Genomic DNA, 17,501 nt, shown 5'->3' with positions numbered 1-17,501 from the left:
GCAATATGCTTGGAAGGATGAAATCCAGCCAGATATGACACTCAGATTTTATTGTAAACAATTGTCAAAATTGTTGTTTGCCTCTGCTGTAGCTAATTGAAACGGTTTCCTCTCCAACTGACATAACACACTTTTGCAGAATCTCTTGGTTCTGGGATGTCAGCTGGCAGCTCTAGTGCAGAGTAAACAATGAAAAAGGCTTCTGTTTTACATTTGGTGTGTGAATGAAGGATAAACCAGCACCACTCCATTACAGTAAAGGGATTTGTTCTTCTTCAGACCTGGCCAGATCCAGGTTATTGCCTCATTTGAGTGAGATGGTTGACACATGTAGAAACTAACCAATTGGGAAGAAAGGAGGATTTAGGAAGCTCTGTACACTATTATACTACATATTATTTTTGACAACTGTGTTGACTGAGTCTTCTACCACCCACTTTCCTCTCTATAACTTCTGTATATATTTATGTGTCAGCAACTTCTCTTTTATAAGGCAATAATCTGGATGTGGCTACGTTTGCTGTTATTCAGCTTCTGGGATGGGATGGGAGGATGCCTCCAATTGTAGCCAACTTGCATGTACAAGACTTGCTGGTTTCCTTAGCCCAGGAATGTCTTCATGTTCCCAGAAATAGCCATTTGGTGGTCCAATTCAGGATTATCTCAGGGAAGACTTTGTGCCATGAATTAGAATGACAATTGAGTGCTAGATGGGTGGAGGTGATTATTATGTAAAAATCTGGAATAGGGAAGATGTGTTTTAAATCACAGGGTGAATTCAAAATATCTTATATAGTTGATCAAGGGCTTAGATTCAGGTCCTGGGCTTACTCTTCACTCATCAGTGATTTGGCAGGGGAAGAAACACTCATAATTTTATCTTGCAAGCAAGAACAAAACACCTGATCTTTGGATGGCCAGAAAAGAGAGGAACCCCTCCCAGTTTTAGCCTGCTGGAATATGCTAAAGTGAGTGGGTAGTGTCTGTGTGCGGGGGGGGGGGGATTCAGTTGTTCTTCTGCTTAAATGTTATGTAGAAATGGGAGTTTTCCTAAATTACTAATGGGAGACATTAGTCACAGATTTTATAGGAATGATGAGGAAGAACTTGTACCTAGGAAAAATCACCCTTATCCCTACCCTGTTTCCAAGTCACAGTCCAGCAGGGCTTGATTATAAGGGTTTATTAGATCCTTGGCAGACCACTACGCATGTCTTGAATCTTCCCTATTTGGTAGTTATTTATTCTGTAGTTATTTGAGGCACACAGGGGAAGGCAATGTCATCTGACAGGGTCAGATCTGAACAAACAGATCCAGTCTATGTAGAACAGGCATATCAAGGTTGCGTCAAGTAGGTAGAGTCGAGTCAAGGTAAGTCCATCAGGCACAGCAACCCAGGTAAATGCTGAAGTCCTCTTATGTAAAGGGCAGCTGCAACGAGATCACAGCTCAGAATGAGCTTTGTTTACTGGAGATCTCTTCCACTAGGAAAACAGGACGAGGATGTTTCAGCAGCAAGCTAGAGCCAACTAAAGACTTAGATAGGCAGCCATGCTCTGTAGTGTGGTTAGCTCCACCCCTTCTGGAGGAACTGGCTGGACTGTTAAAGGGCCCTTGCCTGATTCTGTTGTCTCAAACTTCTGTGAGGCTTGGGAGATGGAGGTTCTGCTGGGGATTCTTCCTCTGACTAAGAGGATAATGTCAAGACTGTGTCTTCTGGCTCAGTGGGGCCTGAATATAGGACTGACTGTCCTTCTCCTGGAAGAGCGGGCTGATCCTTGTCTTTGTCGGAGTCCTCTCCTGTACCCTGAAAAGGCCAAGGGTTGACAGTGTGCCATGATCTGCTTGATTACTACTTGATTGATCACAAGCTGTGCAGGCCTACTCTAGGTTAACACACACACACACCAGTTCTTTCAGCCTGTCCTCATATGAATTGCATGCTAGACTCCTTGTCATTGTAGCTTTTCCAAATTGTCTATATCCTTCCTAAGTATAGCGCCCCAAATTGGATATAATTGAGGTCTTTCCAGTGTTAAGAATAGTGATGTCTTGTCTCCATCTTTGATACAACCTACACTGGCATTGGTATTTTGAAACAGCATATAACTGTTGGGTTATTTTTCAGCCTTATTCACCCACCTACCCACCCTATTAAAACCCCAAGCAAATGCTGCATAGCCAGTTACCATCCATCTTAGATGATTGAATTTGGTTTTTCCTTCCCAATTTGCAACATTTTACATTTGTACTTGTTTAATTTTGCTGCTCTGTGCTGAGTTCTCCAGTAGTATATTGAGCTAATTTAGGGTGACCATATTTGGGAAACCAAAAAAGAGGACACCATTTTGTGTGGGGAAGCAGCTTTCTGAGTCCTACAGAAAGTACGTTATTCCCCCACCACCTTAAAGAACCCAATTGGAGTGGAGGAGGGGAAAGGATTTCATTCTGCACCACCACCATCCACTCCAATTGGGGCCTTTTCTATAATGTCCACGAATGACCCACTTTCCCCTTTAAGACCTCAGTTGGAGCTCGGGGTGGGGGAATGATGTGCCTCAAGAAAGCGTGTCATTCCCTCCTGCCATGCTAATGGCAGCCTTAAAGGGGAAGGTGTGTCATTCCAGGACATTATTGAAAATTATAGAAAATCCCCCCTGACACCATGGAAAGGACAAAAACCAGGACAAATCCGGGGAAATCCTGACAGTTGGTCACCCTAGCTAATTTTAGATGTTTAGTATATCCTAGAATGTTTGAAGTTCCTCTCAAATTGGCATTGGCTATTTTCAACTGTGATGTTCAGATCATTGAAGAAGTTAATGAAAATTACTGAAAATGTGGCACTAATTCCCGTGGAATGTTATTCTACAGCATCCTTATAGGCTCTTTGTTGTGTGGTTCTGAAATCTATTTTAGAAATGCGAAGCAAGCATTTCCCACCTTGGATTTTGGTGGATTTACCTAAGAAGGCCAGCAAAGACCTTCTTTTCCCCAGTCCAGACTTTCCCTCACTTAGCGTCATGTATTTTTGCTGTTGCTGCTGCTGCTAATTTTAGCCTGAAAAGAATGGCTGCACCCAATATTATTAGAAACTAATTAAAAATAATGTTCTCCAAATGGCCGGGCATACTAGTTTCATACAGCAATCTTACAGTCTGCAGTTAAGCATTCAAAATAATTTGGCTGGCTTCCAGCTTCATGAGATGGCTTAAAATAGTTAGGGGTTTCCTCCCCTGCCATCACAAATCTAATATATCTGGGTATTAGCACAATGAAAAACAGTACAGTTTGCCTAGAATTTCAGCCAGTATTTTAATTTGGCTTTGGGGAAAACACCATAAGTACAGCTTTTCTAATTTTGCTTTTTCTTAGAATATCAGGTCTGGGGCCATGGCAGAACTGGGCATGCTGTGTCCAGTGCACATTTCATTACAAGTCTCTCGAGTCCATCTTACATTATTATAAAGATCCCCTTTGTAGCACACATTGTTATTGGAACAAGAGCACAGCTTTCATGGTTTGATTATATTAGACAAGACACTTAACATTTCTTTGTCTGAGTTGTTGAGTGCTCCCTGTGCATCAGAGCATCAAAACCCTTCTAAAGAAAAAATTGAATCAAGCTTTCCAAGAGCTTAGTAGTGAGCTCAATATCACAGTAAAAACTGTAGACATTGAGGGATGGGTGATCAGTACTTGGTAAGGTTTGGTTCATCAGTAAAGTTTGATTGTGCAAGTGAATAAATATATCAGTTTTCATGTGGTCTTGAAGAGATTGACAGGTATGACCCCTCTCATCAATGATTGATTAAAATTAAGCATAATCAGAGTTCAATCTCCAAACTGCACCAAAGGCATGACTGACAATTTATCAAGGGCTTGTGGTGAGCCCTTCTTAAATATCAGGATATTGCATTACTATTCACTTTTATACATCCTTAGTGGTTCTGGATGAGGAACAGAGTGTTGGATCAACCCATACGAGTCAGGCATCTGTTGTCAGAAAGGAGAGAGTCTGGGAAAGAATCATGTCTGAAAATGCCAGGATGGCCACTGCAAATTGTCTACAGTAGTGTAGACAATACTGAGCTAGATGGACCAATACTCTGACTCAGTATAAGGCAACTTTCCACGTACATAGAACATGTTAGAGAACAAGGCACTAAATAGTCACTAGTGGAATGTTATAAAGAATAGTGGAGAGCCTTGTGACTCCAAATTTTCATGTTAATAGTTCCCTACCAGCAGACCTGCAGAATACTGCAGGTACCCCTGGAAACCCAATCTGCTTGGATATATCAGTGCAGCACAAGTGTGTCAGAGCAATTAAAAAAGACAGAGGTATGAAATGAGCTGCAACTAGTGATGTTTTTTTATAATTATAAACCTATTATTTGTTATATTTGAATACTGGCATGATCATAAGAACATAAGAAGAACCGTGCTGGATCAGACCAAGGGTCAATCTAGTTCAGGATTCTGTTTACATAATGGCCAAACAGCTGCTTGTGGGAGCTGTAATCCCAACAGATAAATGCAAGGAAAAATATACTGCTTATCACTTGAGTGGGGAAGGAAGATGACAAAAGGCTCGTAACATCATCACTTTAATTTAGGATCTGAAAAGATTTTAGAACATGTTATCAACAAATTTCACTCTACTCTTACAAGTTCATTGTTTAGGCATGTATCTCTGGGGCTGCAATCATAATTGATTAAGCATATAAAATAGTAGGATATATAATAATAGTCAATACTGGATGAGATCCAACAGTGTCCTTCCATTAATGGAACAGATCTCCCCCCTGCAGTCTCCTGTGCACCCTCAGAATCTGCTCCAGGAGGTTGCAGGACCCTTTCGATCAGATCTGGGAGGTTCAGGTGGAGGAGGAGGAGAAGAAAGAGAAGTCCAGTCATGACAGCGGAAGCCTGCTTGCATGATGTAGATTGGAACCTACTGAGTTGAGACAAACAAACCCTGTCATACCAATCTAATTTCTACTTTTAGCTGGGTATTTGGACAGGCACTAGCTGTGTTAGCTGAATTCAGCTAACAGATCTAGGCTTAAGAACCAGTCAGAAAAAATGTTGTTCATTTGGAGCATTATTACCTGTTTTTAATTCTTTAATTGCTGACTCCCCTAGCCTGATAATTTCTTATAGTCATTTAAAAATTAACATTTTAATAAGCTTGCTTAGTGCTTGTGTATTATCATGACAATATGGATGGAAAATTAGAAATAAGGTAAACTGGATGCAGTAACTTCATTTCCCAAATAGCAGGTTGCTATATCTACAGATCTGTTCTGTGCCATCTATAAATGGCCCCTAATGCTTCTTATTAAACCTTCACACAGCCTGCTACACTTACTATTAAAAGTAAAATGATTAGCGGCCAAGGGCACTGTTTCTGAGGAAGGCTACAGAGCAATTTTTCTTAGTGAACGAGAGTTTAGATCTGTTGCTGTTTTCAAAGAGTCTTTTAGAAAAGCACTGATTGAAATCAGTAAAAGTGCTGAACGGTAAAATGGTAGCGTCAAGGTGAGAGGATAGGAAAAGAAAAAAGCTCTAGTTGCCTCTAAGGAGTTTCACATCTGGTGCTGTTCAGATCCCAGAAGCTCTAAACTGATAAAACCAGCTAGCAAAGATAAGTCTCAAAATGATCAATACCTTACAGATAGAATAAAGCTTTCATTTTGATCTGAGATTGCTTTTCTCAAGATAAATAGGAAGAGTTATTTAATTTTTCTACCAGGCCATTTACGCGTTCATGTTCCACCTCTTCTTTTCACATCGCCAATAGTTCTCCCTTGGTCATTTCTACAACAGATGAAATGGAACGTGTCAGAATATCTAGCGATAAAGAAAACCAACCTCCAACATTAATTTCTCTGGATTAAGTGTAAAGTAATGTAAGGTTTACAGGGTGTTAAATCATCACTCTTCTTCAGGCCTAGCAGTGTTGGCTCTTGGGTGACCATAGGTATTATGCGGAAACAATATTGTTTCAACACAAGTGCCTGAATCTTTAAGGCTGGCCTTAAACTGGAAAAGTTTGGTCAGCACTGACACCCGTACCAGTTGAGAAATGAAGAAAAACCAGAAGACAATCTCACATGTTCCATAGAAGCCTTCTAACTTTCTGGACCAAGTATGACCAGAGTATATGAAGAGGTCTATGACTCATGGGATTTGTAGAGAGGCTCTCTTCCTCTTTCGGTGGCATATAGCTATTGGTGTACAGTTTTAGGATTGCTTTCTTTCTTCTAATGGGCCCTCAGTACATTTGAAAGTTTGGCAGATGTCCACACAGTGCTTCCACCTCTCTGATTACATCTGCAATTACTAGCATGATGGTAGCACGAAGGCAGAGTATCATTTATAGTGTATGCTATGGTGATTCCCCTCTGTTTTAATTATGAACATACTTGTAAGGTCTTCCTTCCAATTGCAAATAGCTTTATTTCAGTTTATAAAATTAAGCATCTGTTCTTTGGGAAAGAAAACTAAATGTCAAACTTTTGCTTAATTATCCAGCAGGCATCAAATCAACAGTTATTATCCCCCATAATTTTTTTAAAAAAATTAGCTTTTTAATGAAAGACCAAAAGATAGTGAGGGAAGAGTTGCAAATTCTAAAAGCTTTCTACCCTATGCAAATTCTTCCTGTTGGTATCTTTCATACCTCTATACAATTTACTGATTCCCAGCAATTAATTATTCTTTTGAGTAGAGTGTATTCAATCTTATGTCATTTTTCAATTCTCTTGATTGAAAATAGAAGAGTGAGAACACAAGGTTTATTTAAGTGCTAGCACTAAATGGTAGCAACACTAATGCATTGCAGACTTATCATTTTTGTTCTAGGTAATTTAGTTTGTGGATTCTTAAGAATAAAAAGAGGTAGCATTTCTAGAGACTCTAAATGACTATGTCACGACACGGTAGGTCATGGAACCTACAAGAGGCGAGACGAGAATTGAGTTAAGTGACCACAGTGCTATCAAATTGAACATATATGTATGTGGACAATTATCAAATCACAGGCACATTTGACTTCAAAAGAGGAAACTTCTCAAAAATGAGGGGGCTAATAAAAAGAAAGTTGAAAGGGAAAGTCTAGAAAGTCAAATCTCTGAAAATCGATCAAGAAAGATCTTGGGTTACTCAAAACTACAATTATAGAAGTTCTGGTAGAATGTATACCTTGATCAGGAAAGGTATCACCAATCCAAGAGGATGTGGTTAATGAGCAGAGTCAAGGAATCTATTAGAGGCAGGAAGGCTTCCTTCAGAAAACTGAAGTATTGCCCAAATCAGAGAGAAAAAAATGAAAAGAAATTTGTACACCCAAAAAGGCAAACAGGCAATAAGGAATTTATTGCAACAAAAGAATTTGAGAAGCCTATTGCTAAAACATTCAGATCAACAATAAAAACTATTTAAATAAAACAGAAGCAGGAAACCAAATAGAGAGGCAATTAGACCATTAGATGATAAGAGATTTAAAGGAGTACTAAAACAGAATACAGATATTGCAGAGAAGCTGAATTAATTATTTGTATCTGTTTTCACTACGGAAGATGTAGGTCTGATATCCATGCCTGAATTGACTTTTTCAGGAAGGGAGTCTGAAGAACTGAGGCAAATAGTGAAGTTAAGAGATGAAATCTTAGGCCTTGTTGACAAATTAAAAATTAACAAATAATCAGGTCCAGATGGACTCATTTAAGAATTCTTAAAGACCTCAAATGTGAAAATCCTCATTTTCTAACAAAAATATTTGGCGTTCCAAAGATTGGCCTCTCTATCAAAGGTTTGGAAAACAGCCAAAGTAGCATTAACTTTAAACAAGAGATATGAGGTATCCTATAAATTGCAAGTCAGTTATTTAATGTCTGTTCCAGATAAAATTGTGGAAAGCATTATCAAAGATAAAATTATCTAGGACATTTAAGTACAAGTCTAGCTGAAGAAGAACTGGCATGGCTCCTGTCTCACTAAATTTTTTGGAGCATGAATACATATGCGGATTGGGGAAACTGGTAGACATTGTGACCCTGTTCAGACGACACACTTAGCCACGGTGGTTAAGCATTTTGAGCTAAACATTATGGCTTAACGTGTCGTATGGAACATGACTTAGTGTGCTGTGTGAACCATTCCTAAGCATGGTGGCTGCATAACCATGATTTAAACACGCTCACTAACCATTTGCTCCCCAAACTCCCCCTGCATTTACCCATCTGTATTTCCCCTTAAATTACTGGTGTGACTTTTACTGCTATCTGTAGATGAGTTCTCTTCTTTTTCCCAGTCAAACCACTTTTCCTTCCTTCTCTCCAGCAAATCCCTCAAACCCATCTATTTTTGGGCCACCAGTTATGCGAAAAGAGATCAGATCAGAAAAGAAGGGGAATTGTCTGTTGCATCTTTAGAACAATCTTCTTGTAATTTAGTTTCTGCATCCTCTTGAATTGTCCAGGAGCTATAGCAGAACTAGTACTTAGCTGTACTCAAGCGCCATAGTCTGGCTGCTTGTATATTTAATCTTCTTTTTCCTTGCTGTCTCTTTGAGCTATCTGATGTAACAGTTATGCATGTCTTTTAGTTGTTTCCAGGGCTCCAGCTGAATCAGAAATGTTTCTCTTTTAGAGATATAGTGATGGATGTTCAAAGCTAGTTATTTTAAGGGCAGCTGGAATGGCATATGCATATTTGGTTCTGTATCAAGAGAATGTGACAACTATCAGTGAAGGCTAAATTGTAAATATTTTATATAATGCAGTAATTGTCCCAGATTATTATTAAGAAATATTAGTAACTTCACGGTGGTGGGTCCATAATTTATATAACAATATTAAGCTGTTCAGAAAACGTTGGACTGAGCCTTAAATTGTAATTCAACACAGAAGGCTGCCTTGCAGTGGTGGTCTTAAGTGCATTTCATTGTCTATAAATTAATGAGAAAGCCTCCTCTTTCAAAAATAGTGGCTCCCACAATTTTTGATGGGCGAATGCAAAATGCAGAGAGAGAGATCAACTGTGCCCCATTCCAGTTCCATGTAATTTTTCTGTCAACAAGAGTATTAAAGTACAAGAAAGAGAGCTGTGGTTTTGGATGTGATGCTGCTCTTTTTCTGTATCGGAGATCATGAAAGATTTAAGCTAGCCGGAATAGGCATGAATAAAATCTCTCTCTCTCTCTCTCTCTCTCTCTCTCTCTCTCTCTCTCTCTCTCTCTCTCTCTCTCTCTCTGTGTGTGTGTGTGTGTGTGTGTGTGTGTGTGTGTGTGTGTGTGTGTGTGGTCTTAGGTTCATTTTTATTATTTCATTTCAAATTCCAATGACCACTGGGACTATAAACATGGATGCAACTCAGATCTATCAATAATTAAATTGATTTGAGCTTATGAAATCTCCTTGTTTAAAATATTGACCAGAATCATTTGCATTGTAAAAGTAACTTCTTGTTCAGCCTAATCTCCTGAAAAGAGAGATTAGGTAAAGCTTTTAGGTAAAGTTTTGCAAAATCTGGCTGCTTTCAACAACAGCACTTTATTAAATACATACAAACATCCCTGTTCTGTTATATGACTAGGAAATGCTACCTCTAACTGCAATGTCCATAGTTTGAAACCATGTAAAAGATAATAGACTGAATTTTAATCTTAAATTTTAAATATCACAATTCTCTGATATTACATAAATATGGATGGCATCTCTCAATAGAGGGCAGTCTTCCCCAACCTGGTGTCCTCCAGAAGTTCTCATCAGCCCCAGGCAGCATGAAAGATAATACTGCTGGTACTTTATAAGAGGCTCATATGAAAGCCGTTCCCCATCATGTTATTAAGTGACCAGTACATGGAACTAAGAGCAGAGGGTTTTCAGTCAGGCTTGGGGAGGTTTTATAAAGAGTTTATAGAGATTCTATACCCTGTCATTACCCAACCTGGTGCCCTCCAGATGTTACATACCAACTCATCTGCTCCAAGTAGCATTGGCAATGGTCAGGAATCCTGAGAGTTGTAGTCCAAAATATATGGACGACACCATTTTGGAGAAGGCTAAAGTATACCTTACTATACTGATGGTGATCTAGAGAATATTATGGTTAGCATCACATATAATACCCTTAATTCCACCCACCACTACACAAAAACTGTTTGGATGAGAAGCCAGAGACAGGTTAGACAGTCTTTCCTTGAAGGTTTATATTGTTTTACCTGTGTTTATCAACGTTGATGAGCCGCCTGGGTTGATATGTAGACATTTTTCTTCTTAGAGCTCTATCACACCTACTTTTTTCCTGGTATGCATCTGCAATTTCCACCTCCGTTTCATTAGCACATCAACTGCTGGTCACTTTCACATGCATAAGTTGTTATGCTATTTCGCCTTGTTTACCTTTTCACCTGTGCGGGCTAGCACTTACTGGTATTGCAAACCCACCCCGTCCCTTCTTCTTCCCTTTCCAGTTCATTGGTTCTTGTGGTTGATGGACATTCTGATGGACGTGGGCACCTCCCCCCTTCGCCCTGGTTTTGTTGTCTAAAGTTTAGCGATTTAGTGTTTTATCGACTGGGCACCTTGTACAGCGGGCAAAAAAAGAGAGGGAACTGAAACGCATGGATGATAGAGCAATGAGAGTGGGGTTGGAGCAACGAAAGTCCGTTTGACCACCCCGCACTCCTCTTTCATCAGCAAGACTGCCCTTCAATGCACATGCCCCAAAGAAGGAATGTTCTGCGACATAGTGTGAGGACAGCAATGCACGGTTACGGAAGGGAGGTTTTATCCTGCATGAAGAAAAAATACCATACTTTCCCTGCCCCAGAAAAACACGAAAATGGAAGGGGACAGGTGAGGTGACTGCAGGACAGGGATGACATTGTGTGAGGGTTGTGGGGCAAAACAGTAAACAATGCATGACAAAAGTGTGACTAAATGCTGGTGCGACAGAGCTCTTAGTTTTATCTTTTGTGATTTTAACTCTTCTGGTGTTACTTCAGTGGCACGTTCAAGTACCTCTCCTCCCACCCACCACACATTCCAAAATGACACTGTAACAACTTCTTATATTTTTTTAAAAAGGATGCTAGATTTGCTTCATGTTCTTTTAGGAGCCCTGGGGTGGGGGGAATCCTACAACCCAGAACCTTGCATGGAAATGGTGCATCATGATGGTGCTGCAAACCAGTAGATTCTTAGCAAGTTTGAAATTGGCATCTCAGAGAGAAAATCCACTGATTTTAGTATAATTACCTATTTGACAAAGGGGCCTTAAGATTTTGGAGGTCAATGTCGGTGTTATGATTATGAATTTGGCACTGACTGTGTGTAATAATTATGTAACAAGCCATGGGAATTAATTGCTGAGTGATTATAGTACCTCCAGCCGAGTTTGGTTACCAGGTACTGTAGGATGCCAAAAGCTGAATGAGTTAAACCACCCAAGATGTAAAATGGAAATAGCTCTGAAAGGCACAGCTTGGATAACTTTATTGTTGCTATGAAATTAAATACATGCATAAAAAATAAGAACAACAAGCGTCAAGTGTTTACTGGGCTTTTAAGAGACATATTTATAGATCCTCAGAGACACAGAAATACACACACACACACACACACACTGATGCAAGAAGAAACTGAAATTATTTCCAGATATTCTCAAGTCTGTTTTAAAATTGTTAAATGAAAGTGGAACAAGGTTTGGAGAAATGTACAGACCGAAATGAGTTTTATCTGAAAAGTTCCACTTCATTCATGATTCATCTCACTCAGAAGGGCATGACAACACATGCCTCTGATGAAGTGAACAGTGTCCACAAAAGTTTACACCAGAATAAATTTGTTCGTCTTTAAGGTGCCACAAGATTCTCTATTGTTTTTGCTACAACACGTAGAACACTGAAGCTTCCTTTTCCTTGGTTGGTTAGGTTTAGGCTGCAATCCTAAATATACTTAGTAGGAAATAACCTCCAATCCATTCAATGGGACTTACTTTTGAGTAGACCTGCATTGGAGGTAAAATAGGGGTAGCAGAAATGTACTGGTTGGTATTCCTTAAATAGAATCAGAGTCAACTGTTTAGTTTGCCCCTGTTGGCAAGATCAAAATTGAACATTTTGATACATCATCTTCAACAAACAAGCACTGCTAATTTTTGACCCTTCAATTTCTGAAGGGCCAGGATGTGACCCCAAGGAACCACAGTACTTGAATACCTCACAGTGATGTTTTACATTGCTAATGGTTTGAGTTCATAAATATATTAGATTTTTTTATTGTTTAAATTACTATCTTCACCTGTCTTCACTGGACTTTTCACATGTTCTAGTACTTCATTACCTGGATTGGCCATTAAAGGAGATAACAAAACACTGCAAAATAAATTTGCTGAAGCCCCAGTCAATATGGAAGATCTACTTTGTATTAGAATTGTACACAAAGCAGATAGTAGCTTTTCATACACATACTTTTTATAGATTTCATAAATCTCTACTACTTTTTCTAAATCCTCTTCAATGTTGATACATCTGAGGTTCCACAGATATATCTTTCTTTGACTTCCTGTCTGTAAGTAGAAAGTCTCATTCCGTTATTATCCTCCTTTCTTGGTTTTTCATTTCTAAAAGGAGAGAGAGAGAGAGAGAGAGAGAGAGAGAGATGTAGCACATATATTTTACATCCATTTTCCAATTGTTGGCCAAAATGAATCCAGGTTCTATTGTTTTAATGCCATTCCAAAGGTTAGTACTGTCAAAATGGCATATCATTCTAAGGTTTTGAAAAGGCCAGTTATATTCCAACAATGTTTCTTTTTCTTTAAGGAAAAATGTCAGCAATGGACCTTTTAGTTCAGTAAGTACTTTAGAAAGATTAAATCACTAGTTAAGAAAGCTAAACAACACGCTATCAATGTGTCTGGGTAAAGAAGCAGGAGACAAGAAATGGATCAAACTATTTATCAAAAACTATATTCCAATAGAATAACTTGGGTTTAACTGTATGCATGTGTAAAGGAAGGTGTGTTGAAAGAATAAGTTGACCTAATCCTTGAAAAATAATTGATGAGTGAATTTGAAAATATACAGCAAAGTGTTCCAAAATGCATGTGTGACCTTTGCATTTTCTTTACCGTTCTCTATATATTTTTTATTAATGAAATTTGGGTCAAAACAGGGAAATCAGAGAGCACAGAATTGGAAAACAGACTTTTTAAAAGGCTGTTTAGACAATAGACATAACCAATGTAAGAAGACAGTTGAGGATTAAGGATTCAGTTGGAGCCCAGTGAGTGAGATAAGCAAGGTGCCAAATTTCCCTTTTGTCCTTGGCCAAGTTACCTTGCCTCAGTGTGAAGCAGGTTGGCTAAAGAAAGGCCTGGGCAACTGCCAGGAGAAATACAAGCTTTTTCTCTGATCCTTTTTCTAGTCTAGCTTTTGTGAATATGCTGAATATGCTGGGAAGCAGATTGCTAATTCACGATTTTTAACCTGGGTAATGTTTATAATTGAATAGTGAATTCTGCTCTCCAACTCATCTTATTTTATATCATTTTACTTCAGGTAGTTAGTGTTTTCCTGTCTGAGGAAGACTTGCTATTTCATAATTTGGGAATACTTTGCAGAGATCGAACATTTGAAAAATGGGTTAGTAGTTCTTTGGCCCCTGTTCTCCATTCAATAAGTCTATGAACATTTTTTGGGCCAGTAAGAACAGTGGAGGCCAGAAGTGGGAGATGCTTAGCAAGGGTGGCCATATGGAAAGGAGGACAGGGCTCCTTAACAGTTGCATAGAAAAGGGAATTTCAGCAGGTGTCATTTGTATGCATGCAGCAGGATCTACACTACTGCTTATAACGGTTTATAATGGTTATGACAACTGTTCAGGCCCAGGACACATTACATATACAGTTTTCATACTATTTTAAAAGTGTTATATCCTGCTTGGTGTAGATCAACCCTGGTGAAATTCCCTCTTTAGCACAACAGTTAAAGCTGCCCTCTTTTGTATCTGGTCATTCTAGCTGTGCTCTAGCTATACTAGAGTGACCAGATACAAAAGATACAGGAGCCCTGTCCTCCTTTTCATATGGTCACCCTAGCATAGCAAGCTTGCCAGGCCTGTGATTGTGCTTCAGCTGTAGCAGTCACAGTTTAAACTGACATATTGAATTAGGTAGAGCAGTTACTATATTTTCCCAGCTGACGCTACACGAAAACATGTAATATATAGGAATTTTCTCCCATTCTGCTCAAAATTCTTTGTTGTGATTTCTTCCACCTGCATGCTTGAATATTTCCAAATATTACTTCTATGTATTGACAGCCAATCATACTTGATTTCAGTGTTTAGTGACTTGAAGGTTTAAATTTGACAGGTTGATGCACAATGGTATTTTCAATGGTGTTTCAGATGGCTGATACACAATGATAGATCATAGTGGTTTTCAACATATCCCTTCAGAGAACATTTTTCCTATCAGTAAAAGAACCTCTGTGGCTTGGATCCCAAAAGTACTCATGTAAACAGGTTGGAGAAATAGATCTGTGTTAGAGGAGGCTGAGTGGGGAGGGGGAATAGCCCTAAAATTGAATGCATTTGGACAATTCCTCCTTCTCCCTCAACCCACTGAACCAATGTGAACCACTTTCAAGGTTAGACTGGCAACAACATGTAAATAGTGTTAAATCAATACTTTACTGACTAAAGGTTGTATCCAATGTTATTTATTTATTTATAACATTATATACCGCCCCATAGCCGAAGCTCTCTGGGCGATTTACAAAAGTTAAAAGCAGTGGACATTTTAAAAGTATACAAAATTTAAAACCACCAAGAAATATAAAAACAACAGTATAAAACAGTATCCATTTTAAACACAAACAGTTCTGGGGTCCATTAAAAAACAAACAAACTTCGCATATGTTGTTAAATGCTGTTAAATGCCTGGAAGAAGAGAAAGGTCTTGACCTGACACCGAAAAGATAACAATGTTGGCGCCAGGCGAGCCTCATCGGGGAGATCATTCCATAATTGGGGGGCCACCACTGAAAAGGCCCTCTCCCTTGTTGCCATCCTCCGAGCTTCCCTCGGAGTAGGCACTCAGAGGAGGACCTTAAATGTTGAGTTCATGTCGGGAGAGGCATTCCATCAGGTATTGTGATCCCAAGCCATGTAATGTTAGTCCTAGTTAGAGTAGACCCATTGAAATGAATGGGACCGAAATTAAACGATAAATTGGTTTTATCTGATCGAAGCAGGCCTCTGAAACACTCTTAGGGAGGAGTTGGATTTAAGTGAGTGAGTGGTGTGTGAAGGACACTGTATGTGAATGTACTTGTGTGTATGCACATAACCCAGCAACCCCAGCAGAGGCCAAAACGGCTTGTGCATCCTTGCCCTAGGGCACATCTGGGTTGGGCCTCACTGTCACACACTGTGAACAGAATATCCTATCATCTATCCAACGTTCCTGTGTGGTTGGTGCATCACAGAGGAGGACTAAGCTGCCTTTTAACTATTCTTGTGATAAGCTCCCAAATAGCCCAAGTTTCCTCAGTAATTTGAGGAGTATATTATTAACAATACCATATTTGAAAGTAATATTTGAAAATTGCCATGTAATTGTATTATTTATTTTGTAGTTAACTTATTAAGGAGGCAATCCTATGCATGTTTAGGCAGAAAAAAGTCCTACGATTCTCAGCATGCCCCAGCCAGCTCTGTCTAAGCATGCATAGGATTGTGCCCTAAGGTATTTAATACTGGACAGTAGACTGCTGAAGCCTACTGAATGAAAGCCATCAAGAGATGCTAAGCCTAAAGTATTTGAATGTAAAACTGTAAATTTTAAAAAAATCACATTCAAATTTTGCTTTGGTATCTCACATTCAAAAATGGCGAAGTTCAAATATTTGTGGATAAAGAACATGAGAAGAGCCATGCTGGATCCATCTAATCCAGCACTCTGTTCACACAATGTACAAACAGTTGTCGACCAGGGACCCACAGGCAGGACACAATGTAACAGTAACCTTCAACCATGTTCTCCAGAAATTGGTGTATATAGGCTTACTGCCTCTGATATTGGAGGTAGTACATAGCCATCAGGACTAGTAATCATTGATAGCCTTGTCCTCGAGAAATTTATCCATCCCCCTTTTAAAGCCATCCAAATTGGTGGCCATCACTACATCTTGCGGTAGTGAATTCCATAGATTTCAGCTCTAACCAGTCTATACAACAGAGCTTGTATAATAAAATGGTCTTCTTTCTGAATTTAACGTGTTGTGATTCAGTTTTTACGGATTTCTAGAATTTATTTTGATAAAACATGCAATGCCTTTTTAAATTTTTTAGTAAGATTCTAATTTATTTAATAGATTTTTATATCGCCATCCATATTTAAAAATATCTCTAAATTGATCCATGGTCATGTAACTTGCATTTAGATTAGTGGAATTATGGTGAATGTAACACAGTAATTTATTGCTGGCACAGTTATAAATTGAAGTGAAATATATGAAGAGCCAAATGTGAAAATGTTTAAGCTGACTTCATTTGGAATGTCCAGATAAGAATGTAATAATGTCACCATAGAAATTCATAGCCTAATCCAATTAAGTCTGCAATCTCCTCCTTCACTCCATCTTAATGCTGTTACTAAATGCAGACTTTGTGGTTAAAACAGCTAGCCAGCATTTTTCTCTCCCTCCCCACTTTGCTTAACATCCAGCCTGATGGAGAGTTTGTGACATTGTGGTCGGTCCTAGTAAAAGTATAGCCTGTGTATTTTGGATTTTTTTTTCTTATGGACCAACACACACTTCCTTTACTTTTTGTGTACCAAGTGAGAGTGTTCAGGAGAAAACCCCCTGCAATGTTCAATATTTTTTCCATGCTAAGTCCCTTCTCAAATGCCAAGTGCTGCAAATAAACATTGTGGCCAAATATTTCAAAAGTTGGATTGCAGCAATAATCAAGAGTTGAATATAGGAAAAGTCTGTTTTTAAATTAAAAACATGGCAAATCTTAGCTCTCAGTACCTAAATCAAAGTGCAAATTATTTAACCTACTGAATTGTTAGTTTGTATGATTCTCTAACTGCTTTACAAATAGCATAAAGTTGATTGGTTGCCACATGTCAGGAAGTAGGCTGGATTTTTATGAGGTGTCAGAGGTTTAAAATAGCTAGTGCTAGGGTCCTTATATGTTCATTAATTTCACTTGGGCATTTAATAATGAGTATTAACATAATTGTGATTGGCTGCTTACATCCAAGTACTCCACAGGTAGTCATGCTTCACCCAAAGCCTTAGGAATGACAAACAGTTCTTTGTGAGCCAGAAGTCCGTTTATGAAACTGGAATTGTCCAACATAAATCGCTGTTTGTGCTCCCCATTAATTTAGTGACAGGCACGACGTGGCCTATGTGCTAAACTGAAGAACTGAATAAAATGGTGTAAATAAGAAGTATGTCCACTTC

At 38.8% G+C, this 17,501-nt stretch overlaps 1 protein-coding gene across 3 annotated transcripts in view; it reads left to right on the top strand.

Annotated features, from left to right (window-relative positions):
• Positions 1-17,501, top strand: part of KIF26B (kinesin family member 26B) — a 323,532-nt gene that overhangs the window by 178,907 nt on the left and 127,124 nt on the right. The gene's annotated exons all lie outside the window — the stretch shown is intronic.

This window comes from Elgaria multicarinata, chromosome 4 (assembly GCF_023053635.1).
Source record: "Elgaria multicarinata webbii isolate HBS135686 ecotype San Diego chromosome 4, rElgMul1.1.pri, whole genome shotgun sequence".
NCBI classification, from domain to species: Eukaryota; Metazoa; Chordata; class Lepidosauria; order Squamata; family Anguidae; genus Elgaria; species Elgaria multicarinata.
The sequence above is the reverse complement of the archived record's forward strand: the minus strand, read 5'-3'. Positions and strand labels throughout refer to the sequence as shown.